General features: G+C 37.0%; 1 pseudogene; it reads left to right on the top strand.

Annotated features, from left to right (window-relative positions):
• The first annotated feature begins 214 nt into the window (after positions 1-214).
• Positions 215-1,236, top strand: LOC143645160 (olfactory receptor 52K1-like; annotated as a pseudogene).
• The last annotated feature ends 13,843 nt before the right edge of the window (positions 1,237-15,079 follow it).

Below are 15,079 nucleotides of genomic sequence, written 5' to 3'. Positions count from 1 at the left end.
GAATAATCTTTGACTTTCAATGCTAAAGTATTGTCTATTGAGGTATTTTGGATTCCACTTCTGGCTTTCAAAATTTGTTATTCCTTCAAAATAATATCATATCATCCAGATATAAGAACAGCAGATTTTTTAGGTCCTTTTAATAATATGTAGCTAAATACTTGAGAGAATGATCCAGTGCACCACGGTCAATCCCAGAAGGTAAGGACCCTAGATGATTAAATTCAGTTCCCTTATTTTGAGTGAAAACCATGATTCCCGGCTTCTCCATGCCCTTTCCTGTGTTGCTGAGACTGTTGGATCTAATGCCAGGTCCTACTTTCTAGGGAAAATGCCATACAGGAATGCACGTATTGGTAATCTAAACCATGGCTGGTTCTCTGTGCCTTTTTTCTTGGTGTTTGTGATATCAGTCTTTGGCAACCTCGCCATCTTATGGATCATCTGGGGGGAGAAGAGACTTCATGAGCCCATGTTTCTCTTCCTGGCCATGCTGCAAGTTGATGACCTATCTCTGGTCAGTGTCACTGTGCCTTGCATGCTGGGCATCTTTTGGATGGATGCCAAGGAAATTAACTTCAATGCCTGTCTCATGCAGATGTTTTTCATCCCTTTCTTTTATGTCATGGAGTCTGGAATCCTCCTGGCCATGGCTTTTGACAGGTTTGTGGCTATCTGGAAACCTCTGAGATATACAACCATCCTTGCTAACAACATGCTTGTGAAGATGGCACTGACTGTCCTGGCAAGGCCAGTGGCAGTGTTGACCCCAACACCCATCCTTGCAAAAAGCCTAGAAAGCTTCCAATGCCACACCGTTGCTTACTCCTACTGTGCCTACATGGCTGTGGTACAGATAGCCTGTGGAGACATGTCTGACCACATTGTCTGTGGCATCATGGTTATTGTCACATCTGTGGGATTTGATCTGTTTTTTATCATTCCTTCATACAGACTGATACTTCAAACTGTCTTTTGATACCATCTCGGGAGGCACGGAGCTAAGCTCTTAGCACCTGTGATTCTCATCTCTCAGTCATTAGTCTCTTTTACTCTCCTGTTGTCTTCTCTATCTTGGCTCAGAGTTTAGGCTACCATATGGTTCAACATCTTCAGATCATTATTGATAACCTCTACTTTCTGTTACTTCCTATCGTCAATGCCTTGATTTATGGGGTGTAGACCAAGAAAATGTGGGAGCGGGTGCTGCAGATCCTCTACTATCTTATAGACTGAGGTTGATACCTTAAGTGGACAGGAGATCTGGGAAGGTGAAGCTGAAAATCATGGTGGATTGGAGGTATAGATCATGTCTACCAAGCTTGGGGCTTCATGGGGAAAGGAATAACCAAGGCAAGAGAAGAACTTTCTAAGTGTTGGAATATAACAAGGGCATGTTTTTTCCATCAGAATATAATTGTTATAAAGCACTCATACTCAGAATCTTGGTCAAATGTTTTTGTAAATATAAAATACTGAAATACAGTATTATTGATTTTATTGTTTACATAATTGTACTGCATCACTTAACTTGGAAACACATTTCAAATGAGGCAAAAATGCAATCTAAGTATACATATCAAGATTCAAAAGGAAAAATAATTCTTAAAAAAATCTTGCTGATTTAATATTTTCTCTTCCTTATTACATGTGGTTCTGACATTTCAATGCACAGAATTATGTATCATGAAAAAAAGTTATAATACTTTCATACTTTATAATATACTAATAAAACAAGGATCTAACCTCCAACACACACCACTACCACCAATTTGTTGACCAAAGTGTGAAAGTGCAAGATTATAATCAAGAAAGTCAGCAGAAAGCATAGGTTGGTATTTGGTTAAAGACTTGAGCAAAAATTTCAGCAACTAATCTTTGCTGGGTAATATCATATGGATTTCCAACCTTGACAATATAAAGGAGTCTTGTGAGACACTCTGGGCTTTTTGGTAAGACCCAAACAGGGACATGCTCAGGATTAAGAGGAAAATATTTACAAATTATATATCTAGGCCTGCATCTATAATATTTAAAGATCATTTACAATTTAAAAATATATTTGAAGATATACCCTCAAATCATTAATTATCAGGAAAATGCAAATCAAACCACAGTGTGATACACCCATACAATTGCCATAGTTAAAAAAAATAAACATTAATAAATATTAGCTAGATGAGGAAAATTGAATCTTTATTGATGACGGTTTTGTAAAATAGTGCAGCCATTTTGGAAAAAAGTTCAGTAGTTTGTAAAAATGTCAAACATAAAATTATCATATGGCCAAGAGATGTGGATCCAGTTGTTCACAAACTTATACCTAGTTGTTCGTATAAGCGTTATTCATAATAGTTAAAAAATTGAAACTGGACAAACGCCCATCAAATCGTGAATTGATAATTGATATACTCATAAAATGAAATATTGCTTGGCAATGAAAACAAATGGTATGCTGCATCTGCTACAAAATGGATGAATCTTGATGACATTGTGCTAGATAAAAGAAGCCTGTTAAGAAATTCTGCATATTGAATTGTTCCACTACACTTGGGTTACTAATTCATCCTATCACAGATTTTGAATCCTGTTCTAGTTTACTAGCTGCCAGAATGCACTATAGCAGAAATGGAATGGCTTTTTAAAAGGGGAATTTAACAAGTTGCAAGTTTACAGTTCTAAGGCTGTGAAAATCTCCAAATTAAAGCAAGTCCATAAAAATGTCCAAACCAAGGCACCATCAAGATGTTACCTTCACTCAAGAAAAGCTGATGAGTTCAGCATTTCTCTCTCAACTGGGAAGTCACATGTCAAACATGGTGACATCTGCTAGCTTTCTCCCCAGGCCTTTTGCTTCATAAAGCTCCTTGGGAGGTATTTTCCTTCTTCATCTCCAAAGGTCATGACCTGGTAGACTCTGTGGTTCTCTCATCTTTCTATTATGGTTCTGCAGCTTTCTCCTCTTCTCTCCAAAATCTCTCCTCTTTTATAGGATTCCAGTAAGTCAATCAAGACCCACAAAGAATGGGTGGAGACATGTCCCCATCTAATAAAGTTTAATACCCATGATTGATTAAATCACAGCTCTGTGGGGATGACCTAATCAAGTTTCCAACCTATAGTGCTGAATAGGGATTAGAAGAAATGGTTGCTCCCACAAGATCAATTAAGGTTGAAACATGGCTTTTCTAGGGTACATAGATCCTTTCAAAGTGGCATAAATCCCAAATCCTAGTTTCAGTTAGATCTGTGTTTGTGAGGGAATCATAAATCCCAGAGAGTCAATGATAGTTTGTAAGTAGAATAAACAAAAGGAGGAAAAGGGATAAAAGGAACATTTAAATTAAGTAGAACATTTTACATAACCATGGGCTGGCTGATGTTTTGTACTGGCAATTTTATTGAAGATAAAATTTGTTCACATAATTTAAAGAAACCATTGATCTTCCTATGCATTTAAAGGCAGCATTTCATATATATATATATATTTCACATTCTTGTTTTGCCTACTTATCCATCCCTTATTACTAGAGAATTGACATTCTCCCATAAAGTGGCAACCAGGTCACTTTCTCACTATGCTGCATTGTTTTTCTCTGTTGGTTTCTCTTGTTTTCCTCCCATATGGAGCAAGACCCTTACAGATTCTTTTTGGATGTAATCAGTGCACAGCTTTTCTGCTGTTGACTCTCTTTTCTAAATATTCTTATTCTCTTACAATGCCCTTTTATCAGGGTAAAGAGCATACGAGATGACGTGCATTCACCAGAGTTTCACTGATGCTTGAGCCCACCAATTTATCGTGACCCAGAGTCTAATCTTGTCTCCTCAGAGTTTTCCATTGGTCCAGGACCTCTGGCGATTTTCACTTCATCAGGTTGCACTCAGAGACCCAGAGAAAAAGGAAAAGCCTTGCAGGTGAATCTGTAAAGGGGACTGGAGTCAAGGACATCCAGCTCCCTGTGAATGTTAAGTATTAACCATTTGTGGGAGCACCATTTAACCTTCTTCTCCTTCTGGTAGAATTAGAGTTGCTTCCTCCCATGATCCCAAAGACCCTGTGTATAATTTTAAAGCAAGTTTATTATAAATCTGCCTTCATGTGTTTGCTTCCTCCACTAAATATAATTTCCTTAAACTTATAGGTTTTGCTTATATAAAGAAATTTGAAAATTTAATATCAGTCCAGCATCTTCTAGGACAATGATTTTCAATTGGGTATACATATGAGATATCACGAAATGAGTTTTTTAACAATTAAGGTTAAAGTGTCTAGGCTATACTCCTGACTCATAGAAATTCTTTACTTGATATATTCTTGGTTTTTCTTTATTAGTTATATATCTATATATCTATTGGTATAGTACATGTCAAAATTTTTATTTGGTATTTTTTATCGATTTCTGTGCTTCTGATGTAACATTCACTGTTGTTGAAAATATGGTTTACCTTTATACTTAGAGATATTTTTTAAAAGCATTTTTTTAGAGAAGTTGTAGATTTGGAGAACAATTATTCATAAAATACAGAGTTCCTATATGCCACACTATTATTAACACTTTGTATTAGTGGGATCCATTTATTACAGTCAATGAAATAACATTTCTATAATTGCACTATTATCTATAATCCATCATTTACAATAGTGTTTGTGTTGTACGGTCCTATGTATTTATTTGCAACCTAATTTGTTTTCCTTTTAACCACATTTGCATGTATAATTTATTGCAGCTAATTAAATTCACAATATTGTGCTACCACCAGCCCCACCATTATTCATTACCAAAACTTTTCAAACATCCCAAAGAAAGCAGTGTACAATTTAAGTATTAACTCTCAATATACTACCCACACCTGATCCCATATAACCTCTATTCTGGATACTGACTCTTTGAATTTGCTTATTCTTAGCAATTCATATCAGTGAGATCATACAATATTTGTCCTTTTGTATTTGGCTTGTTTCAATCAATATGATATCATTAAGGTACACCCATGTTTTTGCATGTATCATAACATAATTCCCTTTTATCGTTGAATAACATTCCATTGTATGTATATACCACACTTTATTTATTCATTCATCTATTTATGGACACATGGGTTGGTTCCATCTTTTAGCAATTCTGAATAATGATGCTATAAACCTTGGTCTGCAAATATCTGTTCAAGGCCCTGCTTTCAGTTCTTTTTATTTCTTTTAGCAAAGTTTTTTAGTTATCCGTGTAGAAGAGGCTTACCTCCTTGGTTAGAATTATTCTTGGATATATCATTCTTTTAGTTGCTATTGTAAATGGAATTTTTAAAATTTCCTCCTCAGATTGTTCATTACTATTGAATATAAACACTGCTGATGTATCTGATTTATCTTGTACCCTTCCACTTAGCTGAACTCATTTATTAGCTCTAGTCCCTTTTTTTGTAAATTATTTGGAAATTTCTATACATAGTATCATGTCTTCTGAAAATAATGAAAATTTTACTTCTTCCTTTCCAATTTGGTTTCCCTTTTTCCTTGTTCTTGCCTAATAGCTCTGGCTAGAACTTGCAGTATGATGTTGAATAACAGTAGTGAGGGCATCCTTGTCTTCTTGATCTTAGGGAAACAGTTCTCTGTATTCCACCATTTAGTATGATATTTGCAGAGAGTGCTTGGAACCTGCGCTTTATCATGTTGATGAAATTTCATTCTACTCCTTTTTTTCTAAGTGTTTTTATTAAGAAAGGATGCTGGATTTTGTTAAATGCCTTTCTATGGCAGTAGAAATTATCATGTGTGTGGGTTTTTTTTCCCTTTTCTGTTTGTGTGGTGTATCATACTAATTCATTTTCTTGTTAATTCAAACTTCCCTACTTGGGGTAAATTCCACTTGATCTTAGAGTATATATTTTTTTACTTGTTAGCATTTTTGAGGCTATCTACATCTATATTCATTAGAGAGATTGGTCTGTAATTTCTTTTCTGGCAATATTTTGTCTGTCTTTGGTATTGGTGTGATGTTAGCTTCCTAGAATGAGGTAGGTAGTGTCCCCTTCTCTTCAATTTTTTGGAATAGTTCAAGAAAAATTGGTCTTAGTTCTAGTTGGAAAGATTGGTAGAATTTACCTGTGAAGACATCTAGTCCTCAAATATTTTTTGCTGGGAAGTTTGTGATGACTGAGTCAATCTCTTTACTTCTAATTTGTCTATTTCTTTTAGAGTCAGTGTAAGTTGTTTATGTGTTTCTAGAAATTTGTCCATTTCATCAATGTGACACAGTTTGTTGGCTTACAGATTTTTACAGCATTTTTTAAAGATCTTTTTGGGATCCCTTTTATTTTGGTGGGGTAAATAGCAACGCCTCTCCCTTCATTTCTAATTTTATTTATTTGTATTCTCTCTCTTTTTTATTTTCTCAGTCTAGTTAAAAGTTATTAATTTTATTGATCTTTTCAAATAATAAGCTTTAGTTTTTTTAATGCTCTTTATTGAATTTAAAGCAATTTCATTGAGATAAATTCATATACCATACAATCAATGTAATATGTACAATCAGTGTGTCCTAGTATATTCAGAGAGTTCTGCATTCATTACCACAATCAGTCCTAGAACATTTTCACCCTCAGGAAAATTTACTATGTTATTTAGCTCCATATTTCATCCTCTGGTTTTCCTTCTATTCTCATGTTCCCTTTCAATCACAATTGCACCCATGTAACATTATTTTATTTACACTCACTGTAATATGCTACATTGACTCTATCCATTCCTAAACATTTATAATCAATCTTAGTACATTTTATACACAAGTCAAGCATCAGTTCCACATTCTCGGCCTTCATGCTTTCTTCTGGTGACATATGTTTTAGGTATTAACACCATGAGTTTGCTAGTTATGTTCAGTTCATATTAGTGAGGTCATACAAAATTTGCCCTTTCATATGTGACCTGTTTCAATAGGCATAATGACCTCGTATTTTCTCCATGTTGTCACATGTATCAGGATATCATTTCTTTTAACAGCTAAATAATATTCCTTTCTATATTGTGCCATTTTGAAATTATGTACTGCTAAAAAGCCAGGTTTTAATCCTGATCAAATCTTGTGGAGTCAGCCATTTCTTTTAACCCCGATTCAGTATTCTAGGGTGGAATATGCTGCAATTCTTAGACATGTCTATTTGTTTTTCATAAGAGTTCATAATCTTTAGGCTATTATATCCTCAAATATTTCTGCTCCTTTTACTTTCTTTTCTCCTCTGGGATACCCATGACACACATTTGTACATGTCATGCTGTCCCTGAGATCTCAGAGACACTGCTAATTTTTTTCCATTCTTTTCTCTATCTGTCCTTCTTATGGTATAAATTCAATTTTCGTGTCTTCTAGTTTGCTGATTCCTTCTTTTCTTCTTCATATCTGCTGTTGTATGCCTCTAGTGCAGTTCTATTTATCTACTATTTTGCTTTTCATCCCTGCAATTTCTCTTCTGTTTCTTTATATACTTTCAAATTCTTCTTTATGCTCTCACATCTTCTTCTTAATATTCTTTATCTCTTTCACCCTATTTTCTTTCATCTCCTTGAATTGATTTAGAATTGTCTGAATATCTTTTATTATTTATTCCAAATTTCAAGTTTACTCTGAAATTTTATTTTGTTCTCCTGACTGAGCCATCTCTTCCTGTTTCTTAGTGTAGTGTACAATTTTTGCTGATGTCTAATCATCTGAATATCTTGACAACTTGAGTGTGAAGGTCTATTTCACAATCTTGTCTAGAGTTATATTGTTGATTAGTTCTGTGCTAAGTCTGTCCTTTGATGCTTGATCTTCCTAAATCTTTAGAATATCCCATGTGTGACAGTTAGGTTCAGGTATGGACTTGGCCAGGTGATGATGCCCAGTTGTCTGGTGAGGCAAGAACTGACCTAACCATTACTGCGAGGATATTTTGTGGCTGCTTAAGAAATCAGAAGGCTGGTTTGTTGAATCATCAGTCTGTTGATTGCCTCTGTGGTTGATTATATCTATGATAAATTAAGGGTGAATCTTCTGTAAAGAGAGAATCCAATCAACTGGATTTAATCCAATCAGTTACATACATTTAAAAGGAGAAAAAGTAAACTTTATTTTTTTTCTTCAGCCAACCAGCCTCTCATGTGGCATTCCTCAAGGATCGTCTTCAGAGAACCCAGTTTCACAGTATGCCCTGTATACTTTGGAGTCTTATATACCCATGGTTGTTTTCAACACTTTTATAAATCTGCATTCTTTCAGTTACAGCTTGCATGGAACATCTTTTTTCATGGTTTCATTTTCAATCTAATTGTATCTCTGCTTCTAAGATGAGTCTCTTGTAAGCAGCATATAGCTGAATTATATTTTTTAATCCATTTTGCATATCTGTCTCTTTTAAGTGGTAAGCTTAGTCCATTAACATTCAAAGTTATTACTATAAAAACATTTCTTGAAACCACCATCTTATCCTTTGGATTTTATTTGTCAGATCCATATATTCTATTCCCTCTCTTTTTATCCTTTAAACTACCTTCATGAGTACTCTTCAATTCTGTGCCCTCCTCCAGACCACCTTCTCCTGTCTTTTTTTTTGGCCAGCAGAACTCCCTTTAGTGTTTCCTGTGGGGCTGATCTTTTGTTGATAAATTCTTTCAGCATTTGTTTGTCTGTGAAAATTTTAATGTCTCCCTCAGTTTGAAGGACAATTTGGCTGGGTACAGAATTCTTGACTGAATGTCTTTCTCTTTTGGGATCTTAAATCTGTCATACCACTGCTTTGTCACCTCCATATGCCAGTTGTGTAGCCTGAACTCAGTCTTATTTGGTTTCCCTTGTATTCAGTAGGTTGTTTTTCTCTTGCTGTTTTCAGGATTTTCTGTTTCTCTTCAACATTTGACAGGTTGATTAGTATGTGTCTTGGGGAAGTCTTGTTTGGATTTATTCTATTTGGAGTTCATTAGACTTCTTTAATTTGCATATTTATGTCCTTAGGAAGTTTTCCCCCATTATATCCTCAACTAATCTTCCTAACCATTTACTTTTTTCTTCTTCTCCTGAGACATCAACAATTCTTCTATTTATGTGCTTTGTTTTGCCCATCATTTCCCTGAGATTCAATTCAAAGTTTTCCACATTTTTTGTCATTTGATCTTTTGTGTGTTCAAAATCAATTTCCCTGTCCTCTAGTTCACTTATTCTTTCTTCTGCCTCTTCAAATCTGTTGTTGTATAGTATATTTTTTTATTTATTCCACAACATCTTTAATTTCTGTGATATCTGCTATTTTTCTATTTATCATTTCAAATTCTTCTTTATGCTCTTCTAGTGTCTTCTTGATCTCCTTTATGTCATTAGCCTACCCATTGACTTTATTCAGTAGAGGTATATGAACAGCTCTGAATAGTTATCAAAAGTCTGTGTCTCCTCTGGTATTTTAACTTGGTCATTAGGTTGGGCTATATCTGTCTGCATCTTCATATGCTCTTCGATCTTTTGTTGCCTCTGAGTCATGAAGATATCTGAATAGGGTTACCTTGGAACTTGATTTCCTTCTGTAGACTAAAGTTTGACATTTGGGGGATGGGTGTGGAACAGGACATGGGATGTAGGGCAAGGCACAACAATGCAATTATGGGTTGTGGTGCAGGTAGAGGCACAGATTAAAAATAATAAACTTGTGCCTTGAGCATGGGCTGCAGGGCACCACATTGTAGAGGTGTGGTGCAGGGGCCATGGGGTAAGTGCAGCTCAGGCAGGCCTTGGAGCACAGAAACAAAGTGCAGCATTGGAGAGACAGAGGTAAGGCACAGCAAAAGGCAGATGAGGGGGCTGTGTGGTTGCATAGGGCTGGTGCACAGGGAGGACGTGGGGGTGCATGGAATGTGTGGATTGTGTGTATCAGTGCATATGGTATAGCACACAGAGGTCAGGAAGCAGGGAGGGCAGGGTGCTGGTGTGTCATTGCTCATGGGAAGGACATCCAAGGGCATTGGGATGTGGATGTGTGTGTGTGTGTATGTGCGGGGGTGTAGGTCACAGGGGTCGCAGTGTGTGGGTCAGGGTCAGGTATTTGACGGTGGATGGGGCCCTGGCACAGGTGCAGGTGGGTGGGGCACCTATGCACAGAGTGGGGGCTGTGTGGAACAGATGTACACTTGAGCACCTTCCAGATGTGGAAGAGGGGCGCTTGTGTAGGGGTGTCTGGAAAGGATGTGTTTATGTGCATAGCAGAAGGGTGGGTAGGGTTCAAGAGATTGGTACATGGATGTCTGGGTGTCTATAGGGTAGTATGTGGTTTTGAGCATTCGTGGTCTGGGGGCGCAGGGCCATGGTGTGCTTGCATGCAGATCTCAGGGGCTGCAATGGGGGTAGGTGTGACTTGGATGAGTGCCTGAGTACTGGTCCAGAGCTGAGGGTGTGGTGGGGTGGAGAGGCACGTCTGCATGGGACCAGGGGAGCAGGGTACAGGGGTCCAAAAGTAGGGAACACATGCATGGGTGCTGAGGTGCACAAGACATGGGTGTGCATGTGTGTGTACACGGACCTCTGGGAGCCAGACGCTCATAGGATCCTTTGCAGAGCTTGGTGTTCAGGAGAGGGGTGATACAGGGAAGGGTTGCTGCTTTTGTGGGTTGGGAGTGGGTGTGGCCAAGATGCACAGGTGAGTCCAGGCAGGGAACAGGGAGAGGTAGGTGAGGGGTGAGGGGCTGGGGTGTGGGTCTTGGGAGGGGCGGGTCAAGAGGGTCAGGAGGTCACTTATGCTGGTGAGGTGCGTGGTGCTAGGACAGGAGTGCGCCAATGCACCAGGCAGAGGCCTGCAGTGGGGATGTGTGGGTTGGGGGTTGGGAGTAGGGGTTCTTGGAGCACTGTGGGGGGAACAGGTGGTGGATTTCAGATGCATGGGACATGGAGTGGTTGCTGGTCACAAGGCGGGAGTAGTATGCATGGGTGTGGCACTGTGAAGGAACAGGGGCTTGACTTACTTACTTGCTCATCCCAGTCTCCCGGTCAGTGCACTCCTGAGGGCTCCGGCTTCTGTTTGGAAAGGGGCGCATTAGACTATCTGCACTATGGATCACCTCCAGTTCTCTACAGCTCAATTCTCTTACTTTTGCAGCCAGGGCCTCCCTCTGTGGTTTAGAAGATCGTCCCAGGTCATTTTCACCCAGGAATCACTGTCCTGGTTGATTTACTGTCACTTTTCTGGCTGATCCTTGGAGCAGGGGTGAACTGACTGATCTTATTCTGTCATCTTCCTGGAACTCTGTAGTTTCCTTCAGTTTTGAATGTAATTTGAATACTTGCTTTTCAGGGTGAACTTTCTCTATGCTTCCTGAGTTCATTAAGAAATGAGATATTCAACATGTCTTCTTTCTCATGATAGCAGATAGCACTAGCTTCAGTAACAATGCTCATCCATTATTCTATTAACCCACACAAAATCTCCAAAAGAAGAGTTTTATAGAATATTTACTACAATGGATTATTCCTCTCAGCAATCTGGCAGTATTTAAAATGCTAGCTACCTTTCTGATCCCGTAGTCTTAGTACTTCACTCATTTGCCAGTAATTCAGTGATGGTAATATGAAGCTCCCAGAATGCCCTCTTCCAGCCGTCTCCTAGGTAACTGTGTTTTAAATCATGATGAGGAGAGCACGGAGGTGATTTCCATGTATACATTTCCCTGTATGTATTTTTTCTCTGAGTGTGGATCAACTTCCTGACATTCATCATCTGATCTCATGTGAGGCTATCATTGGTGGATTTATGTCCAGGTCTGTTGCTGGGAAAATAAAATTGAAAACAAAGTCTCCTTTCCCAGAAGTTCCTTCACAAAAATAAATGTGAAAGAAAAATAGTGTTATTGAATGACGATTAAACTGGAATGTAATGCATCACAGACAATCCACAAAAAAGTTGCAAGGACGGAAAAAAGAACTCAACATCTCCATTTATTTGTGCCTAAGTGGATATTGCTCATTATTTAAATATTCTTAAGATAGTTTTCATCTTTATTGGAGTTTGGTTTTCAATTTTTATCAAGGAGTCCCCTGGATGTCACGCTAATCTCTTTCCAGAAAACTAAGAAGAAAAGGTGACATCCTTCTTGATGTCATCTCAATAAGACAAAGAGAGAATGTAAAATTTCATGTTTTCTAAAGTAAATATTAAGAAATGGGAAGGGGAAGGAAATCTTTTATGTTCAACAGTGAGAATAGTATTCTTCATTTTTAAATGTGTATTTTTTTCTTTGTTGTTTGTTTTCTGTCCATACACTGTCCAATATTAGAATCATTTTTCCAGCCTAGGACACATAGCCAATCAATGTGTTTTGTCATGGGGAGAATAAAATACTTTCATATACTCTGAGTTGTGTTCATTTATTTCTTTCCTTCTTTCTTTCATTTTCTTCAGAAATTAATTTTAAGGCATGACATTTCTCCCTTTTTTCTGTTTCAGTGTTTCACTTTCTTTTTTCTACCCACCCATCACTCTCCGTTGGATAAATTTAATCAAAACTGTTCGATGCTAAAGATAGAAAGATATTTCTGAAAGTCACAAGAGGGAAGCAACATGCCATGCTCAAAGGAACCTCAATAAGATTAATGCCAATCTCTCATTGGAACCATGGAGGCAAGAAGGCAGTGGGATGACATATTTCAAGTACTGAAGGGAAAGTACAGAGAGCAAAGAATTGTGTATCCAGGAAAACTGTCTGTCATAAATTAGGAAGAAATAAAGACATTCCCAAAGAGACAAAAGCTGAGGCACTTGTCACTACTAAATCAGTTTAAAGGTATGCTAAAGGGAGTGCCAAGGTTTGAAAGGAAGGGGCACTCATATTTAAGCCACATAAAAATAAAGATCACCAATAAAAGGAACTCCATGAGGGCGGGCCGCGGTGGCTCAGTGGGCAAGAGTGCTTGCCTGCCATGCCGGAGGACCCCGGTTCGATTCCCGGCCCCAGCCCATGTAAAAAAACAAGCAAATAAACAAAATATAATAAAAATAAAGATGTTTCCCTTTCTTCCTCCCTTCCTTCCTTCCATCCTTCCTTCCTTCTCTGTCTTTCTTTCCTTCCTTTCCTTCCTCTATCTTTAAAAAAAAAAAAAAAAAAAAAGGAACTCCATGAGTAAATATAGGTGCTAACACTGTTATATTTTTTGTAGCGTAGCTCCACATTTTTGTTTCATAACTAAAAGTGTAACTAAATTCACATACATAGAAAACAATGCAAAATCAATGGTTTTTACTCCTATGTATAATTATGAAATTTGTGATAAGACCTACATAAGGCTGGGGATATGGAGGGTTGTAGAAACATAGTTTGTGTATGGCATTGAAGTCATGTTGGTTTTAAGCCAAATGAAATTGTTATAGAATAGGCTATTAAATCCATAACACCGCCATATAGAAAATATCGGAGAATATGCAGACTATTAGAGACAGAAAGTAGAGGACACATTACCAGCTTTTGGGGCAAGAGAATGGGAAATTAATGCATAAGATTTCTGTTTGAGTCAGTTGGATTTATATTTACTCATGTAGTCAAAAGTATTTTGACAAAGAAAAAAATGTGGGAGTATCCATACTTCCTGATTTTAAAATTTGCTACAAACTTACAATAATAAAGACTGTGTGGTACTATCAAAATGACAAGTATATAGGTATAGAATATAATTAAAAATCTTTAAAAACCTTATATCCATGTTCAAATGATTTTTTTTTTATTTTTTGGCATGGGCAGGCTCCGCATGCCAAATGATTTTTAACAACCATGTCCCATTCACTGAAGAAAGAAAGGTTTTTTCAACCAGGTGCTGGGACAAAAGGATATTCACATAACAGACTGAATTCAGACTGCTACCTGATATCACCTACAAAATCAACTTTAAAAAGGTTAAAACCTAAATTAAAAGCTAAAACTAAGAAACTATGAGGGGAAACATTGATAATACATTTTATGGATGTAGACTTAGGCAATGATTTCTTAGATATGACGGCAAAAGCACAAGCCACCAAAGGAAAAAAATCAATACATTGGAGTTCATCAAAATCAAACTTTTTCTTCCTTTGAGGAAGAGAATGAAAAGGAAAACTCACATAACAGAAAAATATTTTTACATTATATAGCTGATAAGGGACTAGAATTCAGAGTAGAAAGAGCTCTTTAAATACAAAAATTAAAGACAGGTAAACCAATTAAAAAATTGGCAATTATTTGGGTATGCATTTACACAAAGACGAAATGCAAATGCCCAATAAAAACACTCAACATTATTAGTCATTAGAAATATGAAAATCAAAATCTAATGAGATACAACTTGACAGTACCTAGGAAAAATATAATCAAAAAAAAGGACAACAAAGAATGCTTGTGAGGGTGCAGTGAAAGCACAACTCATCCCTAACTGGTGAATACCTAAAACTGTCCAGTAAGTCTGGAAAACAGCTTGGATGTTCCTCAAAATGTTAAATATAGAGTTACTGTATCAACCAGACTTTCCACTCTTAGGTACATATACAAGAGAAGTGAAAACATATGTCCACAGAAAACTGGTACATGAATGTTTATAGCATTGTTCATAATAGCCCCAAAGTGGACAATGTAAATGTCCATTAATTGACAAATTAATAAATAAAGTGTGATATATCCATTCAGTGTAATATTATTCATTCATATAATGAAGTATTGATATATGCTACAACATGGATAAAACTTGAAAGCATTGGGCTAAATTAGAGAAACCAGACCAAGAACAAAAACAAAAACCTATATTGCATGTTCCCATTTATTTTAAATGTCTAGAATAAGAAATTCACAAGGATAGAAAGTAGATTAGTATTTATCAGTGGCTGGGGACTGAGGAACTGCAATGTCTGTTAATGAGTATGGGGTTTCTTTTTAGATTGCTCACAAAGTTCTGAGATGAGAAAGAGGCAGTTATTGTACACTTTTGTGAAAAAACCAAGTGACACTGAATTGTCACTGTAAAATGGTGAATTTTATGGTATGTTTGAATTGTATCTCAATTTAAGTAAAATAATTATTCATTTCTGAAGCTCTCCTGGGCTTCAC

This window comes from Tamandua tetradactyla, chromosome 8 (genome assembly GCF_023851605.1).
Source record: "Tamandua tetradactyla isolate mTamTet1 chromosome 8, mTamTet1.pri, whole genome shotgun sequence".
Taxonomy (NCBI): Eukaryota; Metazoa; Chordata; class Mammalia; order Pilosa; family Myrmecophagidae; genus Tamandua; species Tamandua tetradactyla.
This window is presented reverse-complemented; position numbering and strand designations above follow the sequence as displayed.